Source organism: Camelus ferus, chromosome X, assembly GCF_009834535.1.
Source record: "Camelus ferus isolate YT-003-E chromosome X, BCGSAC_Cfer_1.0, whole genome shotgun sequence".
Classification (NCBI taxonomy): Eukaryota; Metazoa; Chordata; class Mammalia; order Artiodactyla; family Camelidae; genus Camelus; species Camelus ferus.
In genome coordinates this window covers 91,237,776-91,255,786 of record NC_045732.1, presented here as the reverse complement: position 1 = coordinate 91,255,786, position 18,011 = coordinate 91,237,776, and the positions used below count along the sequence as shown (strand labels likewise).

The 18,011-nt window shown below is 40.1% G+C and overlaps 1 long non-coding RNA gene across 1 annotated transcript in view; it reads left to right on the top strand.

Moving 5' to 3' along the window:
- LOC116662234 overlaps nucleotides 1–18,011 on the top strand; it is a 140,762-nt gene that overhangs the window by 108,251 nt on the left and 14,500 nt on the right. The window lies entirely within an intron of this gene.

The following is an 18,011-nucleotide window of genomic DNA, read 5'->3' as shown; positions in this document are numbered from 1 at the left end:
ATTAGCCCTTATTTGTACTTCCAAAACCACAAAGCTCTGAAAAAAAATTTCTCACAAGTTTGATGCTAAAACTCATTTTAACTCATGTTAAAATATTAGTAGTCTTTATTTGTCTCAGTATGAATATTCATGTATTTTATAACAGAAATATTCATGTATTTGGTTATGGGCAACTATGCTACAACCTGCAAGGGGTATTATGTAATATAGGAAAATACACAGGAACACCTTGACAAAATCTCCCAAATTCTCAGTTATGAAACATATCTGGTTTTGGATAAGGCACTTTAGCCCTGTAAGGTATGGGGCTAAGGTGGGGGTAGATACCCTAACTGAGTCGGCCAGGAGCAGAGGAAGCTGCACAGTGAAGGGAGTAGATATTCAAGTCTTTGGAGAGGGAGGGCTTGCTGAGGTTCCAGCCAAGGAACCCCAGTTGGGTCCCTCAGTCATTGGTCCAAAGGGCATGAACAAAGCTGAAAACAGAAGACAAAATGAAGACTCAGGAGAAAATATAATTGAAATGGAACAGGAATAGTTTAAGAATGGGAGGAATGAGAAAGGGCCTAGATAGTAGCAGGCACAGTATCTGTTGACTATTGGCTTTGGCTGATAAATTTGACTATTTGATTTGTCAATTGTCTGGCAGCTGTTTAGGTACAAGTGTGGGTCAGTCTGGCATTAAAGATGGAGAATTGTGACAGATGGATACAGAGAGGAATGGGACACAATCTTGGCTCTCTCTTTGTCTTAAGTCTAGAATCCCATTAGCTGGAGGCAGGGTCCTGAGAGGATGCATAGAACTTGCAGTCACATTAGCCTGAGACAAAGGTGTCTTTAGCTTTTTCCTACCTTTGTATTTGTAAAGCTTTTTACTTGCATGTGTGTGTGAAATATACCACACATAAAGAAGAAGACATAAATCATAAATGTGCAGCTTAGTCAATGAAATACCACCGTTAATTATAACCCAATCAAAAAGTAGAATATCATCAGCACCCCTGATGCTCACCTTGTGTCCCTTCCCTAATCACAATCTTTTCCCACCTCCTAAAAGTTACTATTCTAACTCTTACATAAATCACTTCTGTGATTTTATTTATACTTGTGCTCCTTAGTATGTATCCCTAAACACTATAGTTCTACCAGTTACTGATTTTTATATAATCATTAACTATGTACTCTCTTGTGTATGGCTACTTTCATTCAGCATTATGTTTGTGAGATTCATCCATGCTAATGCTATTGCAGGAAGCTTATTTTGTTCCTTCTCATTGCTGTATAATATTTCCTTTTGTGAATATGCCACAGTTTATTTATGCATTCTACTGTAATGGGCATATGAACCATTTTCTGTTTGGAGCTATTATGACTAATATTACTGTGGATATTTTTGTTTGACTTTTGGTGCACATGTGCATGCATTTCTGTTGGTAGTGGGATCACTGAGTCATAGGGGCTGCATATGTTCCTTTGGTAGATGCTGCTAAACAGTTTTCCAAAGTGTTATACCAATTTACACTCTTCCATTGCTCCAAATTATTATCAACACTTAATGTAGTCAGCTTTTTAAATTGTAATCATTCTGGTGGGTGTGTGGTGGTATCTCACTGAGGTTTAATTTGCATTTCTCTGGTGACTAATAAAGTTGAGCACATGTTCATATGTTTATTGGCCTTTTGGATATACTCTTTTTCCTTTTTAAATATTTTGCCCACTTTTTTCCTGCTAGATTGTCTGCCCTTTTCTTATTCGTTTGTAGAGGTTCTTTATGCATTCTAGATGCAAGCTCTTTATCTTTTATATGTATTACAAATAAATTCTCCAGTACTGGGATTCCCATTTAATACTTTTGAGTCTTATTTTCTTCCTCTAATTTCCATTAGATTCTCAGGGCCCAAATGACCCCCATTTTCCTAAGGCTTTAACAAGCTCACACAAGCCCTGGGGGACACCTTGCTAACACTGCAAGACTGTTTCCTTCACCTTCTCTTCCTTTTTCTGTCTCTCCCTTCAACTGATCTTCCCTGCCCCTGTCTTTCTTCCTTCCTACCTTTTGATTTTTCCCATTCTTGGGGGGCTGCTTATTATTCACGGGATGAATGGAAACAATCTTACTTCAGCCCTGGTGCCAAGATTGTCAAATTTGCCATGTGCTACTCATAGATCAGAAAATCTTCACTCTGGAAAGCACTTGGAGATGATGTAGTTTTCTCTTTAATGATGAGGAATCGAATGCCCAGAGAAATTAAGGGACTTGCCCAAGGCAGGAAATTATAGGACTTTCCCAGGGTCATACTGTAAGTTCGTGGCCAATCTTGGACTAGAACCTGTGCCTTTTGCACGTGTATCCCAGCTTTTCCCACTCCACTATGCTAAGAAAGATCAGGGCATGCAGCTGTACATTGACAAGAGTATATTTTTTGCTTTTGAAAATAAGTGTTGTCTGTGTCTGTGTAACAACGTAGTCGGTAGAGACTATGGCTCATGTCTGTCTGGACCCAAGTTGAGAGATCACATCACCTTTGCTACTTTCCCATCTCCTGGCTGTCAAAGCCTGAAGGACAACAAATGGCTTGAGTAATGAGATGAGTTAAGATAGTGTCTCCCACGCTGAATTATGTGCCAGTTCCAGGATTACAGGATTCTGCCACAATCCATTTACACAAGAAATTAAATTGAAGATCTCAATGTAATATTCATATATTAAATCCTGGCGGACAATCAAAGTAATTAAGGCCAAATGCTCTGAATCATCCTGTGGCATCACGAACATTCTATTGCTGGGTTTTTAGAAGGACTTATTTCTATAACCAATTATCTTGGAAATCATTAAGGCTCTTTTGGAATGTGAATAATTTGAAAGCCACCACGGTACCCAGTACTACTCAAACCTGTTTGCACCCATGAGAGAATTCTGCTAGATAGGGGTATAGAGTGGGCAAGCAAAGTCTGATTTCAAGAAGCTGGAGTTAAAGGATAGGAACCAGTCTCTGACCAACCCCTTCACTATGTTTTTTAAAAGGAGTGAATATATTTCATCTTAAATTGAAGGAAGTTAAACTGATGCAGGCTACTGAGCTAACCCCAGCCACAGACTGATCTGCTTGATGTGCAGCTTTGTCACTCTTACAAATACATACTACTAATAAAAAAAAAAAAGAATTTGGGGAATGAGGATGGCTCTGTGTAGCCCCACAGTGATGAATTGGGCTGACCTTCAGACCTACCCCCACCAATGGATCACTTTGTTTCTTAAAGCCTCTCCAGATACCCTCATAGCTTAGTCCTTGATCTTCATAGCTTCCCTTTGTGCACACCTCTGCTACAGCATTCCTGATAAAGTCCTCAAGTTATTGGTTGGTTCCCTTCTGGAATGTATGACCCTCAAGGGCAGGGCTATGTCTAAATCTCTCTAGTGTCCCTACATTGGACCTAGTACATGCTTCAGAAAAGGTGCTTGGTGTATGGTTGGTGAATGGATCAAAGACCAAATAAACAAAAGAATGAACGACCAAGACAACAAACTTACACAAATGTGTCTCTGGAAATGACAGGGTTAGTGCCATGGCAGCAGCAAAGAGAGGAATGAATCTTCCCTTCTCTTCCAGTAAATGCCTTAATTCTCTCAAAAACAAACAAACAAACAATGCTCTCAAGCAATCACCACAAATGAAACCCCATCACCAAGAATGTGTAACTAAAAGATAAATAAAAAATATTAAGTTATCCTATACTTTTTAGAGTTGCACTTAGAAAACAATCAGGTTATTTTACCTGAACTAATTACAAGACTTCCATGCATCTTGAATACTGCATACAGAAAAAGGTCTCTGATTCATCAGTTTTGACAGTGGGAATAATTAAAAGTGTGCATATACTGTAATATTCCTACCAAATTATTTCTTCTCGTAAATATTTATCCATAGCCTAAGTTTGTTGATGCTGAGCAGCATCAGTATTTCTCGGCATTCGTGCATATACTGCCCCCCTGACTGTTCATAAATAAGATATTTGAGAGATATTTGACTGTATCTTGTTCATGTCTGTATCCCTAGCTGTAGCACAGAACTTGGCACCAAGAAAGAACTCATTGTAGAATGAATGAATAAATAAATAAATGAATAGTAAGTGAGACAGAGGCACCAAGGGATGTTTCCCATCATCAAGGTAGAGCTGCACAAAGCAAGCCCCATTCACTTAGGTTCTCTTTGTGATCACTTGGCTACATTATTTCTGAGCTTCTAAGCCAACTTAATCCACCCATCCAAGCACTATGCTCCTTTCAAAAGCAGTTGTCTTACCCCTCCATGTGCCCAGCATGATCCAGAGGGGTTGTACATTCTGGGTGTCAGCCTGAGCCAGATGAACACACCAACAACTATCTGTGGCTTTCCTGGGAGGGCATCTTAAACCTGCATGTTTCACATCATTGTAGGTCTACCAGACAGTGTCAGAAACCATGCCAAGAAATATTGATACTGCACAAAATCAATAAACTGGGACCATGGCTAAATATTTATTGGGGCAGACAGTGACGCTGTGTTTGCTCGGAAAATTCAATCAAGTTTTGTCCAATTACTGCGGGTTTAGATTTGAACGAATTAGCTCTTAGTCATAAAATCCTAGAATGTCAGAGCTGGAAGGACCCTTAGAAGTCATCCGGCCCTGTGTAACTCTGAGATTTTCAAACTTTTGTTTTGCAAGAAATACTTTTTATCCAGTGAAATCTTACGGTGCTCCTCTCATTTCAAGTAGAGGTGCAGGCATTAGATCTTGCTGCTTGGCATCCCCTTCTCATTTGCTTCAAACTGTAGAGGAGAAAAGGGAAGTCCAATGAAGTTAAAAAGGATTTGGGAACACTAGGGGGAAAAATTCCTAGTCTTGGGAAAAAAAAAAAAAAACGGACTCCAAATCTGTCTTAGTCACAGAACCTGATATTCTACCATTTAAACTCATGCCTGAAGGGGCCTTTTAGATATGGCCATTTAAACTGCTCAGGGACATCTGTTCCCTGGGATGAATGACACAGTAACTAACAGATTCATTAGTAGGAGCGAGTTTACTTAAGTAAAACACATTGCTACCAATAAAGGCAAGAGGAAAATCCTGAGGGCAGAAGACACAGGTGGGTAAATGCCCTGTTGGGGTACTTCATGAAGGTAAAGAGGAGAGAAGAAGAGCAGAGCTAAAGTAGAATCTCATTTTCCCACCCTGCCTGATGTCTGCTTCTGCACCTGTCTGGTTGTGTGTCTATCTTTTTCTGTGCCTCTGTGTCATCTTTCACAGCAGAGTATCTAGTTTCTTGTCAGTTTCTGCCAGTGTCTATCCATGTGTTCAGGTTGACTCTGCTGATACCTGTCTGCTGTGGGTCTGTCCCTACCTACGTCTCAAGTCTTTCAGCACCTATATACATGTTTAACCTCAGAATGTGTCTGTGTCTGTCTGACTTTGCACACGTATGTGTGTGTGCATATGTATGCATGTGTTTTTCTATGTGCTTAGCACTCTGTATCTGTGGCTTTTATTTTGGTAGATTGTCTCTACTTTTCTGTTTCTGCTTTCAATGCTTTACCCCCAAAGAATGACTTATGGTAGAAGTTGAAGGGAGCTTTCTGAGCTAGGAGGGACACCTGGTGACTCTAACCATTCTTTTTTTTTTAATTGAAGTATAGTTGATTTACAATGTTGTGTTAGTTTCTGGCATACAGCATAGTGATTCAGTTATACATATATATTCATTTTCATACTCTTTTTCATTATAGGTTATTACAAGATATTGAATATAGTTCCCTGTGCTATACAGTAGGACCTTGCCATTTATCTATTTTATATATAGTCGTTAGTATCTGCTAATCTCAAACTCCTAATTTATCCCTCCATCCTCTTTCCCTTTTGGTAACCATAAGATTGTTTTCTATGTCAGTGAGTCTCATTCTGTCTTGCAAATAATTATATCACTTTTTAGATTCAATATGTAAATGATTTAATATGATATTTGTCTTTCTCTCTCTGACTTACTTCACTTAGTATGACAATCTCCAGGCCCCTCCATGTTGCTGTAAATGGCATTATTTCATTCATCTTTATGACTGAGTAGTATTCCAAGGTGTGTGTGTGTGTGTGTGTGTATCACATCTTCTTTATCCAGTCATCTGTCAATGGACATTTAGGTTGCTTCCATGTGTTGGCTATTGTAAGTAGTGCTGCTATGAACATTGGGTTGCCTGTAGCTTTTCAAATGAGAGTTTTCTTGGGACATATGCCCAAGGATCATAGGGCAAGTCTGTTTTTAGTCTTTTGAGGAATCTCCATACTGTTTTCCATAATGGCTGCACGAAACTGCCTTCCCACCAACAGTGTAGGAGGGTTCTCTTTTCTCCACAGCCTCTCCAACATTTATTATTTGTAGGTTTTTTTTGATGATTGACATTCTGACTGGTGTGAGGAGATACCTCATTTTAGTTTTGATTTACATTTCTCTGATAATTAGTGCTATTGAGTATTTTTTCATGTGCCTATTGACCATCTCTATGTCTTCATTGGAGAAATGTTTGTTTAGGCCTTCTGCTCATTTTTTGATCGTGTTGTTTGGTTTTTTTTGTTATTGAGCTGTATGAGAAATTAACCCTTGTCAGTCGCATCATTTGCAAATATTTTCTCCCAGTTCACAGGTTGTCTTTTCGTTTTGCTTATGGTTTCCTTTGCTGTGCAAAAGCTTATAAGTTTAATTAGGTCCCATTTGTTTATTTTTGCTTTTATTTCTATTACCCTGGGAGACTGACCTAGGTAAACATTACTACGATTTATTTCAGAGAATGTTTTGCTTATATTCTCTTCTAGGAGATTTATGGTGCCCTGCCTTATGTTGAAATCTTTAAGCCATTTTGAGTTTATTTTTTGTGTATGGTGTGAGGGAATATTCTAACTTCATTGATTTACACGTGGCTGTCCAGCTTTCCCAATACCACTTACCGAAAAGACTCTTTTCTCCATTGTATATTCTTGCCTCCTTTATCAAGGATTAATTGACCACAGAGGTGTGGGTTTATTTCTGGGCTCTCTATTCTGTACCATTGATCCGTATGTCTGTTTTTGTGCCAATATCATGCTGTTTTTATTACTGTACTTTGTAGTATTATTTGAAGTCTGGGCGGGGGGATTATGCCTCCAGCTTTGTTCTTTTTCCTCAAGATTGCTTTGGCAATTCTGAATCTTTTGTGATTCCATGTAAGTTTTAGGATTATTTGTTCTAGTTCTGTGAAAAATGTCCTGGGTAATATGATAGGGATTGCATTAAATCTGTGGATTGTTTTGAGTAGTATGACCATTTTTACCAATGTTAATTCTTCCAACCCAAGAGCATGAAATATCTTTCAATTTCTTTAAATCATCTTCAATTTCCTTAATCAGTGTTTTATAGTTCTCCACGTATAAGGCTTTCATTTCCTTGGTCAGGTTTATTCCTAAGTATTTTTAATGTGATTTTAGAAGAGATTGTTTTAAAAAAATACACAACCCAATCAAAAAAATGGGCAGAAGACTTAAACAAACATATCTCCAATGAAGACATACAAATGGACAATAGGCACCTGAAAAAATGCTCAATATGACTAACTATTATAGAAATGCAAATCAAAACTACAATGAGGTATCACCTCACACCAGTCAGAATGGCCATCATTAAAAATTCCACAAAGAATAAATGCTGGAGAGGCTGTGGAGAAAAGAGAACCCTCCTACACTGCTGATGGGAATGTAGTTTGGTGCAGCCATTAGGAAAACAGTATGGAGATTCCTCAAAAGACTAAAAATAGACTTGCCATATGATCCATCAATCCCACCCCTGGGCATATATCCAAAATATATATAATATATACATATACATACATATATATAATATCATATATATATATACACACACACACACACACACAATGGAATACTACTTAGCCATAAAAATGAATGAAATAATGTCAGTTGCAGCAACATAGATAGAGATTGTCATACTAAGTGAAGTAAGCTAGAAAGAGAAAGAAAAATACCATATAGCATTTATATGTGGAATCTAGAAAAATGACACAAATGAATTGATTTACAAAACAGAAACAGATTCACAGACATAGAAAACAAACTTGTGGTTGCCAGGGGAGAAAGGCAAGAGTGGAGGGATAAATTGGGAGTTTGGGATTTGCAGGTACAAATTACTATATGTAAAATGGATAAACAGCAAGGTTCTTCTGTATAGCACAAGAAACTATATTCAATACCTTGTAGTAGCCTATAATGAAAAAGAATATGAAAGGGAGTACATATATGTAGAGCTGAATCACTATGTTGTATACCAGAAATTAACACAACATTGTAAACTGACTATACTTCAATTAAAAACAATTTTAAAGGGATTTTTAAAAACTTTCCTTTTCTGATATTTCATTGTTAGTGTAAAGAAATGCAATAGATTTCTGTATGTTAATCTTGTATCCTGCTACCTTGCTGAATTTGTTTATCAGTTCTAGTAGTTTTTGTGTGGCATATTTAGGGTTTTCTATATATAGTATTGTGTCATCTGCATATAGTGACAATTTTACCTCTTCCCTTCCTATTTGGATCCCTTTTATTTCCTTTTCTTGTGTGATTGCTGTGGCTAGGACTTGCAATACTATGTCGAACAGAAAGGCTATCAACTTTTCACTGTTGAGTATTATGTTGGCTGTGGGTTTATCATAACTAGCTTTTATTATGTTGAGATATGTTCCTTATATACCCACTTTGGTAAGAATTTTGATCAAGAATGGATGTTGAATTTTATCAAATGTTTTTTCTGTATTGATTGAGATGATCGTGCGGTTTTGTTATTTCTTTTGTTGATGTGGTATATCACATTGATTGATTCGCATACATTGAACCATCCTTGTGGCCCTGGGATGAATCCAACTTTGTCGTAGTATGTGATCTTTTTTATGTGTTGTTGGATTTGGTTTGCTAATATTTTGTTGAGAATTTTTGCATCTATATTCATCAAAGATATTGTCCTGTAATTTTCTTTTTTGGTAGTGTCTTTGGTTTTGGTGTCAGGATGATGGAGGCTTTGTAGGATGACTTTGGGCGTATTCCTTCCTCTTCAGTCTTTTGGAAGATTTTGAGAAGGATCAATATAATTTCTTCTTTGCATGTTTGGTAGAATTCCCCAGTGAAGCCATCTGGCACTGGACTTTTGTTTGCAGGGAATTTTTTCTTTTTTCTTTTTAAATTACAGATTCTATTTCACTTCTAGTGATCGATTGATCTGTTCAAGTTGTCTATTTCTTCTTGATTCAGTTTTGGTGGACTGTATGTTTATAGAAATTTGTCCATTTCCTTTAGGCTGTTCAATTTGTTGCCATACGTTTATTCGTATTTTTTTGTTGGCATATGTTTATTCATATTTTTTGTATATCCGTGGTGTCGGTGATTATTTTTCCTCTTTCATTTCTTTTTTTTCCAACAGGAAAGTTTTTTTTAATTGAAGTATAGTCAGTTACTATTTGTCAGTTTCTGGTGTACAGTATAATGTCCCTGTCATGCAGATATATACATATATTCATTTTCATATTCTTTTTTTCCTTTTTTAAAATTGAAGTACAGTCAATTACAATTTCATTTCTTATTTTATTTATTTGGATCCTCTCTCTTGTCTTCTTGGTGAGCCTGGCCAGAAGTTTGTCCATTTTGTTTACTCTTTCAAAAAATCAGCTCTTGGTTTTACTGATTTTTCTATTTTTTTAATCTCTATTTTATTTATTTCCTTTTTGATCTTTATTATTTATTTCCTCCTGCTGACTTTAGGCTTTGTTGTTCTTTTTAAATTCTTTTAGGTAGTAAGTTAGGTTTTTCATTTGAGATTTCCTTCATTATTTGAGGAAGACCTATATCGCTATGAACTTCCCTTTTAGGACTACTTTTGCTGCACCTCATAGATTTTGTGTGATTATGTTTTCATTGTCATTTGTCTCAAGGTATTTTTAAATTTCCTCTTTGATTTCATCATTGACCCATTGCTTTTTTAGTAGCATATTGTTTAGTCTCTGTGCAATCATTTTTGTTTGTTTGTTTCTCTTTCTGTGGTTCATTTCTAGTTTCATGCCATTTTGGGACTCTGACCATTCTTAAGATCTGCCCTGAGGCAGCACAGTGAAGTCATGTCTGCCACACAGCAAAATAGAAAAGATGCAAATAGGCAAAGCAAAATGAAAACCCCAACTTTTCTTTCATTCTCTGTTTATCTCCCCTCCTTTTTGGGGGGCTTCTTCCTTATTGTTTTTCTTTCTTCCTTTTCTTTTAGTTCCTCTTTCTGGATTTCTCTTTTTACTCTATTTCTCTCACTTCTTGACTCTCTTTTTTGTGTTTTTTTAAATTTTATTCATTTTCTCTCTATCTCTCTGTCTCTTTTTATCCCTGTCTTTCTCCATTTTTTTTTCTTTATGTTTTCCTTTCTGTTGCCCATTCTTCTTCTGTCAGTAGCTTCTTGTGTATTAATCTGTCAATCTCTTTTGTGCTTTGTCTTCCCCAAACATGCTTTAAACATCAAGAGAGAGAAGAAGTTATCTTTTTCTGCTCAGGGCCGGGATGTGGGTGTGTGTGGTTCATTATCTTTCTTATTATTCACACGTGGGTAGGGTTCTTGCTGCTCCCTGGAATCTAATGGGAACTTCCCTGTTCCCTGCCTCCAAGACCTTGTCTGCACAGTCACACTGCAACTCTAGCTGCTGCTTGCATTCCTTTCACGTCCCATGCAGAGCAATGAGCCCCCAGGTGCGATGGGAGAATTCATCAGCTGCTCGACAGGGCTAACGATTTACTCCTGAGAAATAATCCATATCCGGATAATGGATCACCCTGACTCCCTAAGACCATTTGTCTTGGCACTTAAATGGCACCAGAGTCCAGGGGCAGAGCCAGGACTCTATCCCAGGTTCATTGGTAGATGAATAGGCTGGAATAATAATGTTAAGGATTATGATAAAGAACACTTTGCATTTGTATGGTGCTTTTAAACTTTATAAATTTGGAGGAGATTAGCCTTCCTTGGCTCATCACTTCTGAATCTCACACATTGTGGACCCTGCTTGTATATTCAGAAGCAGGGGCTTTTAAGTGACTCACCCAGAGTCATCTAGCTTGTTACTGGCAGAAATGGGAGGAAAAGTCTATTTTACTGACTTCCTGAGATTCTTTCCTCTGAATGCTAGATGGCCTTCTGATCTCTGGATCTCACCTGTCTTGGAAATGAATGCCCAGTACTGAGAGAGTGTATACTATAGAGGTTCATTGTCAGACAGACCTGGGTTTAAATCCTGGTTCTGCATTAGCTAGCTATATGGCCTTGGGCATATTGCTTACTTATTCAGAACCTCAATTTTCTCCTCTATAAAATGGGATCCTAATAAACCTTCCTCATAGGACTGTTTATGAAGATGAAGAGAGATTATGCATGTAAAGTGCTTAATATAGTGCCTGGCTCATAGTAAAGCTCCATGAGTATTAGCTATGATTATTACTACTGCCTGTCTCTTTGCAGGATGCTGAGTGAACTCATGCAAATGCATAAGAAAATTGGTCTGGAGGAGGAGGAGAGATAATTGATGAGCCAGCTTCCACAGAGGCATTTCTGAGGCCACTGATGGGGGAAGGGAGCTGGAAGGGTGAATTCTGAGGGTGGGAGGAGCTAAGGATCCTGTTTGGGCTGGGAGGACTGGCTGGTTCTGCAGTTCTGGGAATAGAAGAAGAGAAGGAAGAAGGCTGGGGCACAGGCCCTAAACATGTCTCAGCAGCATGTTACTCAGCAGGGTCAATTGTTGGCCTTCAATTATAGCTGGCTACCATTCACCTTCTCAGGATCTCAGCTGTCAGTTTCCCTCGGGAGGTTCCCTTACTCAAAAGCCAGGCAGAGGACTTTTTCTTTGGAGAATACTGAAGCCAAAGAGGTTTTGTGGAAGGCCAGAACAAACTAAAACTAATGAAATTTTGTGCATAAGGCATTTGCATAAATGGAAGTTCACTGTACAAATGTAAGAATGATTGTTAATACTCCCAATAATAGCAGTAACAATCTTTTAATCTCGTTCTATGGAGTGTGGTTGCTAGAGGTTGACACACCATCTCACATGGCAAGAAACATCCCCAGGATCCACCTGCATGCAGAATCACAGCTCGTATTCTTCTCCCCCTTTACTAAGACCTCATCCTCCCAGAGTCACACACATAATTCAGCCTTCACTGAAATGATTCTGACACTATTGAGGCTCCCTGGAGAATGGATGCCACGCAGAGGCGGGGAGTGTGGGCTCCTGACTTCAAGCTGCGGAAGGCGAGGAATTGATACAACTCCTAAGCACCAAGGACTCCACTCCTTTGGCGATGAGAAGGGCTTTGTCAAACCCTGATGGTTTATTAATAATTCTCTCAACTGAGGCGAGCTCCATCCTTATCAATTGACAAGTATTAAGTGAGAACCCTCTGTGAGGGATGTAAAGAGGTTTGGCAGAGCTGACAATGTGGTAAAGGAGACAGACCACGGACATATATAGATTATTCACAATACAAAGCAGTCCCTTTAAAAAAGAGATGAAAGCAGCTCGAGCAAAGTGGAAAAATATAAGATAGTCAGGAGACCTGACGTCACTTAATCTCTCTGAGCCTTAGTTTCCTTGTCCTCTTGGAAAGGCAGCCTAGTGGCATTGAGCGAACATTAGCTTTGGAGTCAGACCAACCTGACTTAAAATTTCAATTACCTCAAAAACTAACTAGGGGTCCTTGAACATGTTACTTAACTCCTATGTGGTGCAATTACCTTCTGTATAAATTGGGGTATAATAGTAGCCCATACCACATAGAGTGGTGGTGAGGATTAAATGAAAGCACACATGTAAAGCACTAAGTATAACGCCTGGCACATGGTAAACACTCAATAATCAATTCCTATTATTATAATATGCAGAGGGAAAGGCAGGGAATGTTTGGAAATAGAAGAGTTTTATTTTCCTCTTCGGCTCCTTACATGTCTGACATTACATTTCACAGGAATGCAAACTCAAAAAGAAAACTTACATGTAAACAATAATTATAATATCATTCTGTGATACCTTTTATATGCCTCTCCACTATTGCTGCCTAAATTTGGTGTGATCAAATTTACAGAACAATGAAATAGCAGAGGAGGTAAATTATATACTCCTTGTGAGCTTGGGTACCTCACTGAGCTTCAGTTTTCCCATCTGTAAAATGTGGCTAAGAACACCTACTTCACAGGGCTGTTGTAAAAATTAAATTAAAATGTGTATAAAGCACTTGGCACAGACTAGGCAGAAGACAAAAGTTGGCTCCATTCCCCTCCCTCTTTTATAAAAATAGGAATAATAAAGAATCAACCTTACCAGGTAATTATAAAGATGAAGTCAGGCAAATATACAGTAAAAGTTTGTAAATTCTAAGACCCCAATAACAGGCTTCATGAAACATTTGTTATGTACCAGGCTCATGCAATTAACAAATGTTAATTAATTAGGTAAACATTAATTAAGTGTCTCCTAAACACAGGACACTATTTTAGGTGCTGTCAGTGATACGGAGAGATCAAGGCCATTAAAGTGGGTGATCCCCTGCACACAAGAACAGAACATTAAAGACAGGACCTTGAAGGATGCTCCCATTTAGGGTTCCAGTGAAGAATGCAGAGCCAGAAGGAGAAATCATTGATAAGAACACTAGTACAGCATAGCATCCTCAGAGCCAAGGAAAGAGAGAGTTTCCATAAGTAGGGAAAGATGCACAGCATAACACTCTGCAGAGAAAGCACATAAATCAGGACATGGATATGTCCCCTTGGATTAGGCCTCCAAGATGGCATTGGAAGCTGCAGTGAGAGGAGTCTTAGTAGAGTGTGTGTGTAGTATATGCTGTGGACGGAAGAATGAGGATATGGTGAAAAGTGAGGAGGGCAAGTCTACACTACTCTTTGAAGGTGTTAGGGAATAAGGCTGAGAAAAGGAAGATTGGATGATAGCTGGAAGGGGACTAGGGTCAGAGAAGGGATGTTTTCATATAGAAGAGTGTGAGTGTCTTCGTGGGCACTGGGGAAGAAACCCATAGGGAAAGAGAAGATGAATAAGCAGGTGAGAGATGGTTATTGAATAGGCAGAAGTCTGAGAGATGAAACTGGGGAGGTGAAGCTAAGGGAGGAGGGACTTTCAATCAAAACAGAGAAAGAGATCCTGGGGGTGCAAATGCTGCCAAGTTGTCAACAGGATTGAGAACTGACATGGGGCTACTGCATATAAACTTAGGAGCTATGAAGGCCATCAATAATGGGAGTGGAATGGGAAGAAGTAAAATAGTGGCCATCCATTTGAGAAGTTTTGCAGATGCAAGAACAGGTAGAGAAAGGCTGAGGGAAAGACTGTGTTTTGTGGGGAAGGTTGGTATCTGTGGAGGCAGAGTGAAGGGCTCAATGGAAGGGGAAAGGCTGAAAGGACAAGAGAGTGAGAGGCTCTTTGGTGGCTGAGATGGTAGCAGGATGAGAGGCTGAGCATCAGTGAGGAGGACCCCTGCGAGTGTCCCTTCTTCCTTTGAAGTGGGAAAGAAAAGCAAAAACCCAGAAAGGCCAAGATTCTGCATTCAGTCCTTGAACCTAGCCTTGGACACTAATATTACTACTCCTGACCCCATACAGGGCATCTCACTATCACTGAGTAGATTTGAAGGACAGTCTCTGAGGATAGCAAGGTGTGTGATTTGGATGGGGGAGGTGGAGGTATACTGGTGGCTCTTACCCTGGGGAAGTGGGAGAGAGCCATAGCCCCAGAGCATGGCCCAGCCAGGAGAGCCAGCCATCTGTGACCTAGACCTATGCCACACAGTGTCTTCCTTCCCAATTTACTCCCTAAAATTGCCACCCTGGAGCTCCTCTTGAAAACAAAATTAGAGTCCAAAGTCACTCAGAGTCTTGAGTTTTCTTGCTATTTGCTAAGGCACTGGGTGCCCAGAGTCCTGTGATCTGGCCAAATATTTCCTCCACTGAGGGCAAAAGAAGGACTTTCTGAATATAGCCTGGTATTTAGGTCTTTGACACACACACATAGCCTGTTGAATGCATCATATGGCCTTACTGCCACTTGATCTGACCCAAGGTATGGCCCCTCCTCTCTAGCATGGCTGTTCTCTGGCCCTAGGCAGGTATAGCTCTGATGGCCCCTCTTTGCCTTGCCCCTTAACTTACAGTCTAACAAGTCTCCTGGGATTTGGAGGGTGGAACAGCAAGGCAGTTCTAAGCCCAGGGTGCTTGAAAGTGGGAGAGAATGCCTCACCTCAGAACTCAAGAGAGGGGGGCCTTGAGTGGGTGCCAGACCCAAAGCAGTTTGAAAGATAAAGTAAGCCCTTAGTTTGTTTAGTCCTGGGGCCAGATCTAGTGTTCACATACCATCTCTACGGTGTCTGGGGTGTAGGAATGCAGAAGAGAGGGACAAACAACTCACTAGGCAGAGAAGACTGGGCTCTGGAGCTAGCCCTGTGCCCCTGTTTAAGACTTGGGTTGTCCCAGGATTGAGTTATAGTGGAGGAAGACTTATTTGCATTGACCAACGGCAATTAACAAAAGAGGCGATTAAAAGTGAGCGAAGCTACAAGCTCAAAAATGTCAGCGGTTGGTGTGCAAGAGAATTCCTTCATTGAATTATCTTCTCCCTCCACCTTTTATTCCCTCCCCTTTTGCTTTTCTCCCTTCTTCTCCTCTGTCCACTTCTTGCTTGCTCCATCCACTCACACCTGCAGCTCCTGATGTGAATTCTCATGATCTACAGTCAAATGCCCTTAGTCCTGACAGGCTCATGAGGGTCCAGCTAAGCTGTCTGATGGACCAGTCTGTGAGCAGATAAACCAAGGGAAGCAGCAGGCAGACCCTGCCCCCAACCTAGTCCCCTCAGGGGTAATGGCAGCTAAACCAATGAACGAGAGTGGCTGCCCCGAAAATAATCAATAAATCACTTGGAGTCTGAGACAGGTAGAAAACTCCCCAGCAAACAGTGCTCAGGACATATTCCATGACCTTCTTTGCCATGAATGTCCATGGTGCACCAACCACACAGGCCTGGCCTAAGTCCACTCTCAAGGTGCCACTCCCAGATTCCACCTGACCCATCTCAGTTTCAGAGGGAGGTCATTCATTCCAATGGGATGTGACAGGTGCCATCTTCAGGCGCCTGCCTCTGCTCCCAGTGGCAGGGACTGTCGCTGACTGCAAATCCTCCAAGTGCCATGCTGGTCTAAAGAGAGCAAGTCCCGGGGTGGGCAGATGACATTTCAAAACCCTACGAATCTAAGGTGAGATGACAGTGTGATGTAATGGACCATGCTCTGGACTAGGAAGCTGGACACTTGGCTTCTAGTTCCATTTCAGCCACTAACTTGCTAGGTGATGTTGAGTAAGTCACTTGCCCTCCCTGGATCTCAGTGTCCTCCCTAGGATGTAAGGAGGTTGGACTAGATGATCTCTAATGAGACTTCCAGTCCTCATACGTGAACCCTGAAGTTTAAAAAACAAGCAAACTGTTTTTTGGAAAAATTCCAACTCTGATTAGATTGTGGGGGGACTTTTTCTCTAGGGCTTCCATCTAGCTGCACTGCCACCAAATCCCTCACTCCAAACTCCCACTCAGTACATGCAGCCATTTTCCAACCACCCAAGCTCCATCTGAGACATCAACACCAGTCATAGGTCTAGATTGTTCCTCCTACTGAGCTAGTTCTGAAGTTCTTTGGGCTGGGCCATTCTTATGGAATATCTGTGGGAGGGGATGTAGCATTGAATCGCAGATTTTAGTATAGGTAGGTGAGGTGGCTACCTAGATGAAGAGATTTCCTCCAATTTTGTATCTACAAACTTTTTAACATGCAGTAAAATTGAAAGAATGATACAAATATTTGTACATACCTTCATTAGCAATTTGCCAAATTTCACACTCTCCTCTCTCTTTCTCATGTATTGCAGACATTATGACACTCCACTTGCAGATACCTCAGCACATATCTCCTACAAATAAGGATATTCTTAGCCAGGAAGTATTTTAAGGGCTTTGCAGTGCTCAGCTAGGGGAAGGTCTCCAGTCTCTAGAGTCCAAAGGGAGTCAAGAAGTATCTGAGGTCTACAGACCAGATTTCAGCCTACATAGGAGCCAAGCACAAGAGAAGGAGGCACAAACAGTGGTCCAAGTGCAGAATGACCTTGGGCAAGTCACTTCCCTTTCTCAAGCTTCGTTTTACTCATCTATAAAATGGGGTTTGTGCTAATCTCTGTTGTGCCAATCTCCCAAGCTGTATGAGGTTCAGATGTGAAAATACATACAAGAGCACATTGGGAGCTGCCACACTTAAATATTGGAAGGCAAGTTATTTACAGAGACGACCTTCAGAGCTAGTACAGCACAGGAGCAATAGCTTTCCTTGCCCCAGGCCTGGAGGCCTCTGGTAACCCATGAACTTGATAGTCCCCCTGCTCAGCCCCCACACTCTTGTTACTGAAAGCCACATAATTTTCATCTATAATGGAAATCTCAGTGGCTCACGTCTTTTTCAGTTTTTCAAAGGCATAAACACACACCCTAGTTCTTTTTCCAGATAACTCCATTTTCTCTTATTGATTATGGCACAAAACTAAAAGATCATCTACTTTTTCTTATTTCTGACATTTTTTTTCTGTGCTCCCCCTTAATTCCTACAATTTCTCCCCACCCTGTCAGGACTTTGAGACTTAAAAAATTCTATCATCCTGCCTACCCTTAGCTCAAAGAGCAAAATGCTTTACAAAATTAAGTGAGCATTTGGGATTTTTAACTTGATTTTATCTTTTCATTCAACCAGAGGGGTATGTGTGTGGGAGATGCACTTGTCAACTAAAAGCAATTTCTCTGCCTCCTTGGGGACCAAAGCGTAATCGTAGCTCTATCTTCCTGGTGTCAGGATGAAACTTGCATTTTCCTGAG